The sequence below is a fragment of the Arctopsyche grandis genome, chromosome 4 (assembly GCF_051622035.1).
Source record: "Arctopsyche grandis isolate Sample6627 chromosome 4, ASM5162203v2, whole genome shotgun sequence".
In the NCBI taxonomy this organism is placed as follows: Eukaryota; Metazoa; Arthropoda; class Insecta; order Trichoptera; family Hydropsychidae; genus Arctopsyche; species Arctopsyche grandis.
In genome coordinates, this window is record NC_135358.1 from 29,199,492 (window position 1) to 29,214,970 (window position 15,479).

A 15,479-nucleotide genomic window follows, 5' to 3' on the forward strand; every position below is an offset into this window, starting at 1 on the left:
TCAGCACTTAAGGATTTCCATCGGGTAATTCTGCTAAGGTTATAAATTCAGAAATTCCGGTGTAAGCGAGTATAAAATTCCGGTATAAATGTTGACTAACGAATGACACGGATCACACGACCCATGTACAATGAATTTTTTTTCAATGTTATCTTTAAAAGTTTAGCAGGTAGTATTCTTGTTTAGTTTGTTCATGCAAAATTTACTACGCTTATCGGCGTTTTGCAAACCCATGGACGTGCAGGCACAGGCCCAGGCCGTTGGTTAGCATTCAAAGGGTTAATTTAACCAATTCATCGCCATAGGCGTACCAGTGCGCGCTCCTTCGTATTTAAGGGTATGACTCGAAATTATAATAAAATAATCGAATCGGTTTCTACAAACGCGTGGCGATTAAGTGGTTAACACCCCAGTCTGATGCAAAATTAACAATAAAAGATGTAATAATTTTGTTTGAGTAGTATTATATGTATTTAAGTTAGTTAGTTCATTTTTTGGTGGAGAGACTCGTATATATTAAACAGTTAGAGCTCGTTCATTTCGTCGCTCCGCAAAAACCAAAAAAAAGTAAAAAAACGCCGACGTAATAAGATTTGACTGAAAAAGATAAAGAAAAAAGCTCTGAATTAAGTTCGCGTTGAATTTCACGTTTAAGAAGTTAACCGGCCGCCGCCGCCGGTCTTGCATTTTAATTTTCGCGTCGCCCCCGCATTCCGAAAGGGTCAAATTACCGCAGAAAGGATAAACAGGAAGAGAGGACGTTCAATTTCGGAACGCTGTGCTCTAACGAGATTGTAAATTATTGAGGGAGAACCTAAAATAAACCTTAAAATGTAAAATGAACCGGCGTTCGGAACTTGCCACTGAATTTCGTCGATTCGCAACGAAAAATTCACCATGTATGTATGTACATACAAACATATATACGTATGTATATATTGTTAAATGCACTTATAGTCACTAATGTGTAATTCACTAGTATGTAGGTAAGTGCATTGTCAATTACCGACTCGAAGGTTTATTCCTTCGAGTCGGTATAGTGATGACTAGGGTTACCAAATATTCGATTTCAACTATTCGAATAACGAATAGTTAAAAAGTCACACAACAAATTATGTTAGGGCCATAAAAAAAGCAACGGTCTTGATTCTACATATATATTATGAAAATAAAACTAATATTACAAAAATTAGAAGAAATAAAAAAATGGATTTTTTAATTGATTAAATAAATTATTTATAAATTAATTCATGAATTAAATTGATTATTTAAAATATTAAAATAATTTATATACGAGTATGTATATAAAATTCAATGTCTGTTTGTCTCTCTGTCTGTCTCGTATAGACTCCTAAACCACTCAACCGATTACGATGGAACTTTCTGGATTTATTGTATGCATGTCCGGGAAGATTTCTGTGAAAAAAACCACTTAATAATAATATTCGAAATTACGATTTTACCAACGCGAAAATTTGAAGCGCCATTGTGTAGTCAAGGAAATGTGTTTGTTGGTAACCACGTTACCAGTTGGTTTGAAGAGACTTTCGGCTTTGAAGAGACGTTATTTGAGCTCCAACAATCACTTGAAACGGGAACGGGAACGGGAATGGTAACGGGAACGGGAATTGCATACTTTATTCTGGCATTGCAACGCATGCGGGTTCAGCTAGATACAATATAATTTTTTTTTCATATTTATTCCTTTTCGAGAATTATATTTTGATATACAATACATTTCTGGCGAAATGTATTACATATATACACGTACATAAATACAAATTATACGAAGATACAAGTATTATAAATATGTAAATATAATATATGATTTAATATAAGTGTACATAACATTTTAATATTGACTACTTCATTATTATTTATTGTTTGATGTTTTTTTGTATATACATATATTATGTTGTCTTTATTATTATCATTGTATTGTTTGTTTGTTTTATCTGTTTATCTATTATCTATATATTATGGACGATGGGGATCGCACTATTCTCCCTATCGTCTGGAATAAAAAGTTATTAATTGTTATTAATTTTACTTGTATTGCAAAACATTATTCATTGAAGTTGAAATCTACATATGTATGTACATATTAAGACAATCCATTCGTATTGCGGAATATAAATATATATGTACATGTATTATATATTCGAATAGTTGATAAATTATTCGAATATTCGAATGTGGGACCCTCGTGGTGAGGCGTTCGAATGGAAGGAAGACAACGTGTTCGTATATGTACATACATACGTATTTATGCACGTTCCCATATTTTATACGTTACGTTATATTAACGTTTTGATTTATAACTGTCCCCGTGTGACGTTGAAAGTCTCTCATATTATTAAATTTTGTATTATGTAGGTATATCGCATAAATTCATTATTTCAAAGAATTCCCACCTGAAAATGTTGTTACCTATTTGGAAATACCTAAATACATATGTACATTTGTGCTTCATATTCGAGTTAATTTAAATTTAATTATCTTTATGGCTATTGGACATTGAGTGATGACTTGTCAGCTTATTCATGTTATAAAAATCAAATAATTAGCGATTCAAATATGTATGTATGTATATGTATATTTTTATTGGAAAATTGAAAAAAAAAAAAATTACTCCATTAACTTTTATGTGATAAATCGTTAAAAAAAGTATACATAAACATACGTGTGTACATAGGATACGATGACGTGTGTTGCGTAGGTATATTTTTCGTGCGATTTAGATAGCTGTAAATAAGCTTTCGCCGTCAAACGACCTGATATCCGGCGTAGACCGGAAGCGAATTAATTAAATTCGTTCGTAAGATGGGCTATACATATGTTTGTACTTTATATAAAACTAGCTGTATTACCCGGCTTCGCTCAGTGTTTATAATATAAACCGCTTAAACATGACTAAGCTAATTTAATTAAAAAAAAAAAAAATTAAAAAAAAATTTAAAAATTAAAAAAAAAAATAAAAAAAAAAATAAAAAAAAAATCAAAAAAAAAAAATAAAAAAAAAATAAAAAAAAAATTAAAAAAAAAAAATTAAAAAAATCAAAAAAAAAAAAATCAAAATTTTTTTTTGCCTTCTAGGGCTTCGCCCTCGGCGCCCCCCTGAGCCTTTGCCTTCTAGGGCTTCGCCCCTCCACGCCCCATGAGCAATTGCCGTTTAGGGCTTCGCCCCCCTTAGTTAATGCCTTTAAGGGCTTCGCCCCTCCGCACCCCCATGATTAAATGCCGTCTAGGGCTTCGCCCTCCTTAGTTAATGCCTTTTAGGGCTTCGCCCCCCGCGCCCCCAAGATTAATTGCCGTTTAGGGCTTCGCCCCCCTTAGTTAATGCCTTTTAGGGCTTCGCCCCTCCGCGCCCCCATGATTAAATGCCGTCTAAGGCTTCGCCCCCATGATCAGTTGCCTTTTAGGGCTTCGCCCCCCGCGCCCCCAAGATTAATTGCCGTTTAGGGCTTCGCCCCCCTTAGTTAATGCCTTTTAGGGCTTCGCCCCTCCGCGCCCCCATGATTAAATGCCGTCTAAGGCTTCGCCCCCATGATCAGTTGCCTTTTAGGGCTTCGCCCCCCGCGCCCCCAAGATTAATTGCCGTTTAGGGCTTCGCCCCCCTTAGTTAATGCCTTTTAGGGCTTCGCCCCTCCGCGCCCCCATGATTAAATGCCGTCTAAGGCTTCGCCCCCATGATCAGTTGCCTTTTAGGGCTTCGCCCCCCGCGCCCCCAAGATTAATTGCCGTTTAGGGCTTCGCCCCCCTTAGTTAATGCCTTTTAGGGCTTCGCCCCTCCGCGCCCCCATGATTAAATGCCGTCTAAGGCTTCGCCCCCATGATCAGTTGCCTTTTAGGGCTTCGCCCCTCCGCGCCCCCATGATTAATTGCCGTCTAGGGCTTCGCCCCCCTTAGTTAATGCCTATTAGGGCTTGCGCCCCATGAGGCTGGGCCCCCCGGGCCCCCTTCGGGGCCCCACGGGGCTGCGCCCCTTGTGGCGCCCCCTTTTGAGCCCCATGGGGCTGCGCCCCATGAGGCTGGGCCCCCCGGGCCCCCTTCGGGGCCCCACGGGGCTGCGCCCCTTGTGGCGCCCCCTTTTGAGCCCCATGGGGCTACGCCCCATGAGGCTGGGCCCCCCGCGCCCCCTTCGGGGCTTCACGGGGCTGCGCCCCTTGTGGCACCCCCTTTTGAGCCCCATGGGGCTGCGCCCCATGAGGCTAGGCCCCCCGGGCCCCCACGGGGCTGCGCCCCTTGTGGCGCCCCCTTTTGAGCCCCATGTGGCGCCCCCTTTTGAGCCCCATGGGGCTGCGCCCCATGAGGCTGGGCCCCCCCGGGGCCCCACGGGGCTGCGCCCCTCGTGGCGCCCCCTTTTGAGCCCCATGGGGCTGCGCCCCATGAGGCTGGGCCCCCCCGGGGCCCCACGGGGCTGCGCCCCTCGTGGCGCCCCCTTTTGAGCCCCATGGGGCTGCGCCCCATGAGGCTGGGCCCCCCGGGCCCCCTTCGGGGCCCCACGGGGCTGCGCCCCTTGTGGCGCCCCCTTTTGAGCCTCATGGGGCTGCGCCCCTTGTGGCGCCCCCTTTTGAGCCCCATGGGGCTGCGCCCCATGAGGCTGGGCCCCCCGGGCCCCCTTCGGGGCCCCACGGGGCTGCGCCCCTTGTGGCGCCCCCTTTTGAGCCCCATGGGGCTGCGCCCCATGAGGCTGGGCCCCCCGGGCCCCCTTCGGGGCCCCACTGGGCTGCGCCCCTTGTGGCGCCCCCTTTTGAGCCCCACGGGGCTGCGCCCCTTGTGGCGCCCCTGGCGGGGCCCCATGAAACTACTCGCCTTGCGCCCCCGCGGGGGTGAATACATTGAATCGAAAAAAACAAATCGGCGCCCATGGATCGAAAAAAAAAAAAAATCGAATCACGTGTTCGATGACGTCACCGATCTACGGACGAAGACGACGAAGACGACGACGACGACGACCAAGGATATTTACATACAAAGTCTCTTTCCAAATTATAGATTAGATGCTATAAAACTATTAACCTGAAGCGAAGATTCAATTCAATTTAGCAGAATAGACTAGTGGTTAGCATGTTATGCTTTGAACAGAATTGTCACGAGTTCCTTGAATCTCCAGGTTGATTATTTTCTATCAGAGTTTGCCAAATTTTCTGATATTTATTGAAAAGGTTGTAACAAATTGGCAACCTCACCCATTTTCTCGCAAAATCTTGAGTTTTCGGCAATCTCGAATTTCGCTGAATTTTATTTGTTCGGGTCCGTTAAGAAGGACCATGTTAGGGCTTGTATCAGACTTGTGTTCGGGATCCAGAATGATGAAATGAAATTCTTGCTCCTCTTTTTGTCTTACATTTATTTGTAATTTAAAAGTACACTTTCCTTTGTTGCACCATAAGGTGCATGCGGACGACTGTTGTGTGTATGAATGGGTCTTGAGTGACTACTTTCACGCATCTCTGCTTCCGAACTGCTCAGTGATGTGAGTAGTTCGTCTAAGAGGAGCGTCGCGGTTGACCACCTCCACGTGTCTGTCTGACTGCGCGTGAACATTGCACCTTATAGAGCATTACTCTGAATGGAGGGGGAAATAGGTCGTAACAGCCATGAACAGTCGTAACAGCAAGTCTGTCCAGTATTAAATGCTGAAAATGTATAAATTTGAACATAAATGTCTATGTTAATGTTAATTGATATGTATTTACTAAATTTCGCTGAATTGTTTAAATGCTGCAAATTTACAAATTTGACCATAGTGGATAATAATTTATGTATTTTTGTACGTTGTATAATATTAATAGTGTTTGTATCAAATGTACAATTTGTCTGGCCAGGAAGGCGCATCGGGGCTACCTGTTAGGCCTTTCTGGTATAAAAAAATAATAATTATTACTTTTGCAAGTTCATCAGTTTGTATCCAAAAGTACTGTGAAAATCAGCTTCTGTCAAAAAGAAAGTTCCTTCACATCGAAACTCGGTGCAGCTTTCACGAAATGCAAATTACGTTGAAAGTTTAAAATAAAATCGTGGGAATGTACATACATACAATGAATATTATATGAACACATGAAATAATCATCGATAAATTAAATGATTGGTTAATGAGTGCCAATTTTTCCAGCGTTGTTGTTTTACTCACATCAATTTTCCCGATTCACGTTAACGTTTGTGCTGCACGAAGTGCTTTAAATCGTCATAATTTTAAATTATACATTTTATAGGTTCGTGTAAATTTGGTATATAATACAAACATACGTAAGTTTATATACGGAGAACGATAGTTTAGTTGAAAGCACATTTAAGTCTTCGTTTAATTAATGTATTGTGATTTTATGGCATTTTCAACGGTAGCGTATTGATATTGTGTAAGCTCGAGCGCGCCAACAATGTTAGTACAAACTTATGTATTTACATACAATATTAAAAAGCGTCTGACCTTTGAGAGCCATTATACTTGTTTGTTATTATTATGATTGTACGTACATTATATTTACTATGTATGTGTGTGTGTGTGTGTGTGTGTGTATAAGGTGAATTAGTATTTAGTATACTTTTGGGCATTTGCCCGCAAAGTGTTGTAAATCGTCGTTAAACATTATAATTAGTTTAGTTAATTCTAATGACTTCCCGTTTAAAACGTCGGAATTCACCTACCCACACCCACACCCACATATATACATATGTACGTAAGTTTGTGAACGAAAGGAACATTGTGCATTGAATAATAATACATGTACATATGTAGTATAATACACAACGAAGAATTTAACCGTCGAATGTCAATGTTACGACAACTGCCGACGATGTTTTATAATACGTGTGTATGTATGAGGTTTCGCACAGACAGGATGTTTCGGTTTGCGTGTATCTGTTGATAATTTTCTGTTGATAATCATCCTGTACAGTGTAGGCAGACGACTTTGGGAAAGTTTGTCGCGTGTTACCTTCCCGTAAGCGACGCAATTTACGGGCTCTCCGCTGTTGCCGAATTGAAATTTGACATTTTTGATAGTAATGGGGGGCGCAAAGAAAATATCGAATTACGCGAACGGATACGGCGCGGAAAAGCGTTTAGACGCTTTTCCGGGCGTTTCCTCCATCCGTTGCTAAATAATTCACGGGCCGGGCCGATCAAAGCTCGTCCGGTCTTCATTACGTCGACTTTACGTGTATAATTTGTGTTTCTCGTGACTTTTATCTTTTTGTCAAAATAATACATATGTATATTTGTCGTTCGCAGTAGCGTTCTCTTTGAACGTACATACATATATGAGTGGGCACTTGTGCGAGTGCCAGTCTTCCCCTTTTTGCTTCTCGTCGTATTTCTTTTTTATATTTTTCCGTGCGTTTGAAAAACTTCAACAACATCGCTCTCATGGCTTTGATGTTTTTGATTTTCGCTCATCGTGAGCGCTTATTCGAGTACATATTCGTCTTGTTCGCTTTTATGTCGACTCCTCAAATCGTTGCGAAATGCGGACGAGGACTTAAATTTCTACATAGCTACGTTATATGTACATATCATTGCTATACATACATGCATATGTATGTATATACTTAATAAGTGAAATAAATACTATTTACAATGTACATATATTTACATATATGTATGTATATAGATTATATTATAGAGATAATCACTATGGTGAAAACACACACCGTCTATTATTTATTGTATTTTTTTTATATTTAATTTTATAAGGTCTCATCACACATATTTGTCAGCAGCTTAGCTCGGTCGTTAAGCTTCTGCTTAGCGTCGAGAGGCGCCGGGTTCGATCCCATGAGCTACCTCGATTGAAAAGTATTTTTCTGAGTACATCTGTAGTGCTGCTGGCCAGACTTGGATATTTGCGACTCCAGGTCGATCGTTTCCTATCAGAGTTTGCCAATTTCTCTGATTTCATTGTTGAAACGGTTCCCGTTTAAAAATTGGCTAAAAATTCTTCTTACCTAATATGTCACGACTATTTGATTAATGTACAATAAAATTTATGTACAATTCATAGATATTTCGTTAATTTGCGAGTTTTTCAGTGTCTCGTAATTCAACGACTTGTAATAAAAATGCTGCATTGTAATTGTAATTTGTAATTGGCCAGGAAGGCGCATGTATGTACATATATTTTATTTTGTTTGGAAAAATTATCAGTTTTATTGATAACAAAATATAATTATTAGAAGATAAACCATTTTAAAATTTTCGCATATACATAGTAGGTGAGAGAAAAAAAAATTAAACATTAAAAATAAAAAAATAACAATAATATAGTACCTACCAATGATAGTGGTAAGATAACAATATTAATAGATTTATAATAATGGTTACTCCATTAAATTGGCAAAAATCATCCTACAAGTCACAAATATCTGAATTTGATTTATGTACAATATGTAAAAATGTATGTACAAATCTAAATCCATAGATGTCTCAATGGCTTAATTTAGTAATTGTTAATTTCAGTCTCTTGAAATACAGTGATTTTTGTAATAAAAATGCTGCATCGTTTGTAAGTAATTGTCTAGGAAGGCGCATTGGGGTTTTCCTGTCAAGTCTTCCTGGTATAAATATGTACATATATATATGTAAAATAAAAATTATCACTTCTTGGACAATCTTCATATAGTTATGGCCACTCCCCACTATGTCTTATATAATATGTATACATAGAGGTCTACGGTCAGTTAGCCTTAGCTTTGTATAGCTGTTATCAGCTCATTACTACTAGTTCATTGATGTGACCAGTTGCACTGCGCCACACGACCGGCACTCCCTCTTTCACTTTAAGCAATAATAAAAAGGAAAGTAAATGAAAAAGGAAAGGAATATTATTAATCATTGCCACTTACACATTTCTCTTCTTCTACTTCTTTTTTAAAATAAAATAAACAGGAGAAGTATAATATTTTGGGGCGTTCGGCAAGGACGCCCCAAATCCATCTTCCACGATGGTCTCCAAGAGGCATCAAGGTGGGCGGTGAGACGATCACCAATATAAGATATGCTGATGACACGGCACTAGTCGCTGATAATTTAGCAGACCTGCAAAGATCTCTAGACCGTGTACATCAAGAAAGCAATCGAAGAGGTCTGCGCACAAATCTAAAGAAGACAGTAGATAGAATGCAAACAGACACCGGTGATCTAACGTTGGATGGAGAGGTGATAGAAAGAGTAAAAAGATTCAAATACCTGGGTACCTAGCTGAATGAAGAGATGGAGCCAGATGAAGATCTAAGAAGCCGCATCTAGAACAGAATTTATAAAAATGAAGGCGGCGCTTACAAACAAGCATCTCAATCTTCATACGCGGTTGAGATTCGCGAAGAGCTACGTCTGGACAGTATTACTACACGGATGTGAGACGATGATCAGCCGCATCGAAGCTTTTGAGATGTGGGTCTACAGGCGTATGCTGAAGATTCCGTGGATCAAAAAGATATCAAACGAAGCTGTCCTCGGCATGATGGGGAGAGGCAGGGAACTTGTTTCTGTCATCAAGCGGAGAAAGATGGAGTATCTCGGACACATGATACGGGGTCCAAAATACGAATTTCTCCGTTTGATACCCATGGGGAAAATAAAAGGGAATAAATGGATTGGCAGCAAAAATTTATCTTGGCTTCGAAACATGCCGTGGACCGATATGAGCGCCGAAGAACTATTCCGAGCCGCTGAAGACCGATGCGGATATCTTCAAATAATCGACAAAGTGGTCGCCAACGTCCGGATGCGGACAAGGCATTAACAAGAAGAAGATAATATTTTGCAAAGAGATGTATTTGAATATATTATTAGAATAATAGTAGTCCTTGGAAAGGTTTAAATTGCTGAAAAGTAGTGAGTGAAAGTCTAGATAATATATTTAAAATGTAAAGAGAATGCAATAAAACGCAACGTGTAGTGGTGTGTGTGTGTTGCTAATAAATAAGGATTCTTTTCTACGAAAGTTGTACACTTACGTAGTCCTTAATGGGATTATACGGCTTCGGACACACACACACACACACGCACGCACATCGTCAATTCTCGTTTACGTTTTGGGCGGGAAAAGCGTTGAAAGGTTTTGGTGTACTTTAAGGGTCGGCCGGTAGGTCTAACCGGGAGTTAGTGTCGAACCGGGAAGATGGGGCTCCGACGGGTTTCGGCACCTCACCGGCTACCCACCCTTTGGGGTTTATTTATTTATCGAAATATTTACCTAGGGCTTTGCCAATTTTCTCTCTCGCGGTCTAAACGGCTGCCCATAGGCCCAAATGACCGCTCCTTACAGCGCTTCAGACCTATCCAGATATTTCGCGACTACACTTCCACTTGTCGAGGTTTCGTGTTCTCGGCTTTCAGCTTTCAGCTTTCTGCAAATGTGCTGTTAAAATTAATTTTATATCGTTAAATTGCTGTCGGAACTGTTGCGGTTATCGCGGTGTCGTTATCGCGTGCCACCCAAAACTTTAACAATGCCTACTTTTCAATGAAAATAAAATTCAATTTTGTTTCACACTTAATTGTAACCTTGGTTCAAAGTGTCCTTTTCAAATTTACATAGTTTAAATTATAAATACATTTGTATGTATGTTTCGCAGATGCTAGAATTAGATATTTACATTACATAATAAATCACATTAAAAACCGTTCATACGTACATTACCTACTCGAAAACCATTGTGGGCCTCTATACGTATGTAAATGTGTATTTATAATGTTCCAGGATAGACATGTGTGTTATATTTATGTACAAATAATTATATGTACATACGAGTATGTATGCATAATCATTTCCATGCTTATTTTCTAAGAGAATGTTTATATTATTGCGCATTAAATATTCGTTTTATTTTCAGGGGAAAGCAGTCACACAAAACATCAGGCGATATTTAATTGTGAGTACAAGACACTATTTTTTCTGAAAATTTGACACGATTAAACAAACTAAGTGTTAAAAAATACATATGGTTTCACAATTTGAGACGAATATTTACCTATTACCCTTTGTTTGTTTTTTTTTCTTTTAATTTATACCAGGAAGGCTAACAGGTAACTCCAATGCGCCTTCCTGGCCAGAAAAATTGTACATTTGATAAAAATTATTTGTATTATACAAAATAAATACATATATATATCAATAAATATCCACAGAGACATACATACATATATGGTCAAATTTGTAAATTTGCAGCATTTTAAACAATTCAGTAAATAAATATCAATTAACATCCACAAAGACATTTATGGTCAAATTTGTACATTGCGGCATTTTTTTACAATTCAGCAAAACTCGAGATTTTGCGAGAAAATGGGTAAGGTCGCCAATTTGTAGGAACCGTTTCAATGAAAATCAGATAAATTGGCAAACTCTGATAGGAAACGATCGACCTGGATTCGCAAATCTAAGATCCGGCCAGCAGAAACCAGTGGGATTTGAACTCGTGACCAATTTGTTCAAAGCATTATATGCTAACCACTAGTATATTATTTAACCTAAGTACTTTGTAAAACTTTTTGCCGAGACTAATTTGCACACCGGGACTCACGCATTTTATTTACATATATTTTTTAATAATATGTGTGTGTGAATATTGTAATAAATGCAGTTTGGGTATTCGTTGAGGGCAGACGTTATCGCGAACGGCCGTTTTGTTCGAGGCGTTGCGTTGTAACGAAAAGAAAATGTCGATTATTAACGGCACAACGAATTGAAAATTCCGCACCCCACTACACCCCGCACCGGAAGTCTATTATTATTTTAAATAGTTTGCGACGCGTAAACGCCAACACATACACACACCCATCTGATATAGAATATGTACAATGTACGTACGTATGTGTATATATTATATGTATATATTTTTTTCGTAAGTCTTTTTCGTATAAGTCTTTTGTGGCCGTAAATTAAATTTAAGTAGAGCGCGATACACGGAGCACGCTAGCGGCCGATGTGAAGATAACGCACTTCGATGTGTAAACTTTTTCGCGTATTAAATTTCGCAATTCGACCTCCGGTAAGGGATGAAGCTCAAAGCACGTCTATTCGGAGATAAGGGCCGTGGAACTCTCGAAAGTTAGAATTTGTTGCCTTTGCCGCCCCGGGGACATCTCGGCCAAACTTCGCCCGAGTGTTTCGGAACAAAATTTGAAGGTCTCGTATTCTCGCATCTACCCTTAAAAAAGACACTTTATTATTATTATTATCATCATCATTGTCGTTATCATTGTCTTTGGCGCGTTCCTATTGGTTTTTCCTCCGTTTCCTTCCTCGCATAGCCGTCAGATTATCTTCACCAGTTAGAGATATTATATTATGTCTGTGTTTGTTTTATCGTTCTTGCTTGTTCTTGGTTCAATATTGAATTTTGAATATAATATACATTTTAAATTTGATTATACATATGTACCTCTGTATGTATGTGTATGTGAATTATTAATGTTCGCTTTCAATTTTTCGTATAATTGATGAATTCGTTGTGAATTATGAAATAAAAGGTGAAATGTCAAATTGCGCAATAGGATGATGAATTGTACCGGATTAAATAAAAAATGGGCTGCACGTTTTGCTTCATTGTTTTTCCCGAGTAAAGTTATTCGTCGAAGGCTCGTACATTTTCTATAAAGATTTACCATATCACGTTTGTTTGTTTCATTTTACATAAGAAAACAAGAGATATACATACCTATATGTATATGTATATATGTATGTACCTACATATATCGAAAACGTCTCAGCGTTTCTGATATTTTAAATGTACTACACATACGTATATAAAATCATAGAGTTTTGCGAAAGCATGATATTTTTTGATTTTTAAATGCTTTTTATTATTACGAAATTATGTTCACAATACATCTTATATATATTTTAATAGCTACTAATCTACTGATCATTTTCTATTTTACAATTTAATTTAATTTGGTTAGTAATCACAGTATTATATTATTCTAATGTTAATCTAAAGCATAATAGGAAAAATAGCTCAAAAACCTATTTACAATCCTTATAAATGTTCATAATACATCTAATACATAATATTAATTATAGACTCTCTAAAGTCGATGACCTAAAGCAGATTGTGTTTAGGTAATCTGTGTTTATACCTGAAGGGTAAAGACATTTTGTTGTAATCACCGAGACCCTTCACAAGTGTGTTAGTATGGTTATTAGTGATTCTGTCATAGAATCTACTGGTTAGTTTGTTAGTAATGTCTGTAACAAACGGAATATTATATATGGCATGCAGTTTTTTCAGGTTAGTATATATGGGTGTATTATAAATTATTTTTAGGGATTTATTTTGTATTACTTGGAGCTTGGAAAGGTTAGTATTCGAGGCGTTATTCCATACAGGTAAAGCATAGGTTAATAATGGTAATATGAGCGCGCGATATAATTTTATTTTATTTAGCGTTGATAAAGAACTATGGCGATTAAATATTGGATATATTGAGGATATACCCCGCATCGCCTTGCATTTCGCTGCCTCAAAGTGAGGTGCCCATCTCATTCTTTTATCGAACGTTACTCCTAAATATTTTATTACTGACTGCCATTTCAGACTTTCTCCAGAGGGGATTTTCAGATCTGAACTTGGCTTATGCTTTCTAACACTAAAGAATATGGCGTCTGTTTTGGTTTGATTAATTTGAATTTTCCACTTAGTGAAGTGTTCAGTCATTGTTTTAATTGCAAATTCAAGATTTTTAAGAATAGTGTCTGGTTTTTTGCTACTTGTGAAGCAAGCGGTATCATCTTCGAAAGCATGATATGATATTGCCAATTAGTGCTAAAAAAAACGTGCTCATGAACTCCCCCCTCTCGAGAGCTGTTAGACTCCTCAACTTACTGGCAAATTCCTTGGGAACGGGAACGAGAACCAGAACGGGAATGGGAACGAGAACGGGAACGCAACGGGAACGCAACGGGAACAATCAAATGATACCAGATATACCCTGAAATCTGGAGCTGCATTAAATCCATGTATTTCTATATTTGTCTTTTATTAAACGGTATTCCGGATTTTCGATCATGGACTGTACATACAATATTCACGTCAACTATGATTAATTAAGATAATGTTTATTGATTATATAAATAATATTTCTATTTATGATTGTAAATCAATCATTCTTGCATGTCTGCCATTACAGATTTATTTTCGCGTACCACCAACCATCAACCACGTTACACCAAGGTTGATGGTTGCCAACCGCTGTTCCATCGGATCATGTAGTCTTTTCGTCCACATTGCTACTTGAATCTTTTGATATCCTCCACTAATGACAGTTACTCTAGTTATAAGTGTAGTGTTCTCTTACTGTCTTTCCTCATTACAGGCCAGTGGTAAAATATAATACATATGTATATCAATGGACAACGGTGTAATTTTCTACGAGTGCGGTCGTTTATCGGTGGATAACGTACATGTACATATATGTCAATAGGTAGATAGATATATTCGCGAGTCGAAAACAGGTCGGCCATCAGAATTAATGCAATTTAATTTGGCCGTGGTGCACTTGTCCGCAATTATCCCGTTTCGGTTGCACGAAAACCTCACGCGATACCATCGCGCTGTTGCCGCCGTTTTTGCTGCGGATACTTAATTAATGCGGTCAAAAATAACCGACAAAACACACACTATTGGTACATACATATGTACATATTATAATACACCTTAATATAACACCGAACGGTGCGGTGCAGTACGTCTCTGTTGAATCTCCGGTTGAATACCTATGCATACGCTTGTACATAAATTTAGGGTGTGTCTGAAAACCGGTTTTTCAAAACCCGACGGATTCGGATCCAAAATCAAAATCAAAAACTTCCAGATTTTAACTATATAATTTTGGAAAAATATTATAGAAGGTGATAATAAAGAAATAAAAATATAAATATAATACAGTATATCATAATGCAAAAATATAGGCAAAATTACAAAAAATTAAAAATTATATTGTGTTTTCCTAATTTTAATATACATAATAATATATACTTTAGAAACACTAAATCATTGAGAGACTTATCCCACAATACCAATATCAGTTTCCTGCAAAAATTTTTCGATACCGAATATATTCTCTCGTTATCCGTAGATGTACATAGGTTTAACGGTGTAAAGAGCATTATAAAGTTTATCAAGATTGAGGGTACGCTTGTGTTGGTTTTTAAAAAGAGAAAACTCTTGCTTTAAATTCCCAAATTGATTAGTGTTAGATTAGAAAATCCTAATACAAATGTACATATTAGAATTTTTTGCGTTTTTCAGAATTAAATTTAATTCCTCCTCCATTGTCATTGCTGTATTATTTATTATCTTTGATTAATATAGATTCTTGAAAATCGTCCGATAAATTGGTTTGATATGTTTACTGTATATGGGTGAAATTCTAAATTTAGCCAAATTTCAGTACGCCGTATCGTTTTCGGTATTCATTTTCAGTATTTGTAAAATCCGTTCCATTGTTCGCAGTTTTCTCAGAACTCAAC

General features: G+C 38.1%; 2 protein-coding genes across 3 annotated transcripts in view; both read left to right on the forward strand.

Moving 5' to 3' along the window:
* LOC143911118 (lysosomal dipeptide transporter MFSD1-like) overlaps positions 1-15,479 on the forward strand; it is a 356,706-nt gene that overhangs the window by 140,974 nt on the left and 200,253 nt on the right. The gene's annotated exons all lie outside the window — the stretch shown is intronic.
* Positions 1-15,479, forward strand: part of Hs3st-A (Heparan sulfate 3-O sulfotransferase-A) — a 218,540-nt gene that overhangs the window by 72,397 nt on the left and 130,664 nt on the right. For both annotated transcript variants that reach the window (XM_077429874.1, XM_077429875.1), the window contains exon 2: positions 10,840-10,878. The gene's annotated coding sequence lies outside the window, so the exon portion shown is untranslated. The remainder of the gene's footprint in view (positions 1-10,839; positions 10,879-15,479) is intronic.